The sequence below is a fragment of the Seriola lalandi genome, unplaced genomic scaffold (genome assembly GCF_002814215.2).
Source record: "Seriola lalandi dorsalis isolate HSWRI2012SDOR001 ecotype SW California unplaced genomic scaffold, Sedor1 jcf7180002053535, whole genome shotgun sequence".
Classification (NCBI taxonomy): Eukaryota; Metazoa; Chordata; class Actinopteri; order Carangiformes; family Carangidae; genus Seriola; species Seriola lalandi.
Genome location: NW_019524088.1, coordinates 22,206 through 25,467, shown reverse-complemented (window position 1 = coordinate 25,467; position 3,262 = coordinate 22,206).

Genomic DNA, 3,262 nt, shown 5'->3' with positions numbered 1-3,262 from the left:
GGAGCAGTGATGGCTGGCATTAGGGGAGTGACTCTGGGACGCCAGTGATCACTGTCTAGCCTCCTGGAGGTGTCGTGGGACCAACTAGACGAAACACTGGTGAAAGGAGGTTCCCACCTGATGACCCCAAACACATGTTAGTTATCACTGCTCATTGATCGTATAGCTAAATAGTTATCAGAGGACATGTTAAGCTTAGGGAGCTATTCACTGAGTCTGGTCCATTTTCTGTAGCACAAGTTTCTTGTGTTTACCTTAAATAGCCGCTTCATATGTTGAATAACTTGATGGTATGTTGGTGAGTGGGAACATGATCACGTGTGAGCATGTGAACTCAGCATTACACTGTTATGGTACTCAAAATATTTTTCCAAGGTCGGCAACTCTGTCAATTGGATTATATGTGAAGTTGCACATGTATTGTACAAACCTGAGGTGGTTTAATAGTGATGTGTTCAGCTGCTCATGTGAAGAATTCATTCTGTATTTAATGTTATTATCACCTGTTCATCACCGCTGCCCTCTCCTCTCGCCACACACTCTCACACGCCTCCAGTGAAACCATCTTTCCTCCAGATCTCCGGCACCCCTCAGGTCCTCAGGGTGGAGCGGTCCAGGAATGACGGGGAGCAGGTCCTTACCGTCACACATTTTGGTCCATTCTCTGACCACAGCTGCCTCTACAGCATATGTGTCAAACTCAAGGCCTACGGGCCAAATGTGGCCTGCCACGTCATTTTATGTGGCCTGCAAGAGCTTAAAAGGTCTGATTATCACAATAAATAAGTCAAAAGGGTGCATTGACCATAAACTACATTTCCCATAATGCATGCCGATCATCATGCAGTGTTTCCACATCAGTGCCATTTTCCGAATTAAGAAATACAAACAGTGATCCCAAAATGTCCAGGAAGAGAAACATTGATGCAGATGGAAGGCTGTCTCAAGAAAGATGGGAAGGCGAATATATGTTTGTGCTTCAAGGAGAAAAACCGGTATGTCTTTTGTGTTATGAGGCAGTGGCGGTTGTCAAAGAGTACAATCTACGTCGGCATTTTGACACCAAACACGGAGCTAAGTATGCCAAAGTGAGCCTTCAAGAAAAACAACAAATGGTGCAGTAATTAAAAGGCAAATTGTGATCGCAGCAGGATGTGTTCAAGAGAGCCACAACCAAAAACAATGCGGCAGTGAAAGCTAGCTTTATTGTGGCTGAAGAAATTGCCCGTGCTGCCAAGTCTTTTTCAGAGGGTGCATTTTTGAAGCAGTGCATGCTGAAGGTCTGTGAGCAGGTGTGTCCCGACCAGATACAGATTTAAAAATGTCAGTTTATCAAGAAACACCATTGTGGACCGAGTTAAGGAACTAGCAGGAAACCTGGCAACACAGCTGGCCGAAGAGACACACAGCTACATAGCTTTTTCATTAGCTCTTGATGAAAGCACAGACAACACGGATACAGCGCAGCTATCCATTTTTATTAGAGGCGTCAAGTCGGACCTTTCTGTCACCGAGGAGCTGTTGGATGTAGCTGCCATGCATGGGACCACAACAGGACGGGACATTTTTGATGCGGTGGAGAAGTCCGTAAGTAAAAATGCATTGCCCTGGGAAAAGTTGGTGGGATTAACTACAGACGGTGCACCTGCAATGTGTGGAGGAAAAGCTAATGTGGACTAATGAAGGAGAAAATGCAAAAAAGTAACTGTCACACGCCTCTGATAACGTATCATTGCATTATCCATCAAGTAGCTTTGTGTGGGAAGGTGCTGGGGATGAATGATATAGTGACCACAGTCATGAAAACTGAACTTCATTCGGGCGCGTGGCCTAAATCATCGTCAGTCCCAGCTGTTCTTGCAGGAGATGGGCTCGGAGCACGGCGACGTGCCGTACCATACAGAAGTACGGTGGCTGAGTAGGAGCAAAGTCCTCAAACGATTTTTTTAAGCTTAGGGAAGATATTGCTCTTTTCATGCAGAGTAAAGGAAAACCCTTGTCTGAACTGTCAGATCCAAACTGGCTGTGTGACATAACTGAGCATCTCGCCCAACTGAATCAGAAGCTGCAGGGACGCAAACAGGTCATCACGCAGATGTCCGACATGATCACGGCTTTCCAGCGTAAACTTGATCTATAGATGTACCAAGTGAAACGGGACAATCTTGCCCACTTTCCTGTTTGTCAGAGCATCTCAGCCGCATTTCCTGGTACTTTTTCATGTACTCAGCTAGCTACCAAACTGAGCCGGTTAATGAATGAGTTTGATCGGCGCTTCTCTGACTTTAGAGCACAGCACTCAGGCTTTGCCATCTTTGCCAATCCTTTCACCACCGACGTCTGCACTGCACCCCAACATCTTCAGATGGAGTTAATAGAGCTTCAAAGCGATAGTGGCCTGAGAGCAAAGTTCCAGGATGCTGCAATCCAGGACTTTTACCGCCAACTATCCCCTGGTTTGATGCCACAGCTTCGACTTCACGCTGCCTGTGTTCTGTCTCTGTTTGGGAGCACCTATCCTTGCGAGCAGATGTTTTCAATCATGAATCTAAACAAGACCAAGCACAGATCACGCATCACTGATAACAACCTCCATGCGGTTCTACGGATTGCCTCAGCACAAGACCTAAAACCAGACATTGACACACTGGCCATGGAAAAAAGGTGTCAGATATCCGGTCAGAAAACACATAGGTAAGCATTTTTAAAAACCTAATTAAAATGTAATAAAATGTAATAAAATGTATTTCAACCAAGAACAAGAATAGTTAAACTGTGTGTAATTTAATGATTGTGCTTGCATTTTGCTTTGTGTTTATTTTCAGAACATGATCAATGGATGAGGATGGTGGAGAGGGGATTCATGTGGCAGCATCTCCTCATCAACTTCACCTTAAAACTTGACCAATATAGTTGTGAACTGAGACAACCCTTGTGTTGTTATTTGGAGTTTATTACATATACTACGTTATATGTGTAGCAATGTATTTAGTGTTTGCAGGTTTATGTGTTGATGCAGACAAATGTTCACTGTAATCAAACCACCTCCCATTAGTTGGATGTATCCCCTTGCAAGGCTGTGTGCAGCCATTTGTTTGTGTAAAACGCTACACCTGTCACACATGTTCTTAGCAGCTCACAATTGTTGGTTGACAGTTATTCTGCCCCTCTCAACTCTCTCAACTATGCCAAAAAAGTTTTGAACAAAGTTAATGTCATAACTTGTTATTTATCCTTATTCACTTGGATAGTTTGATCGTTG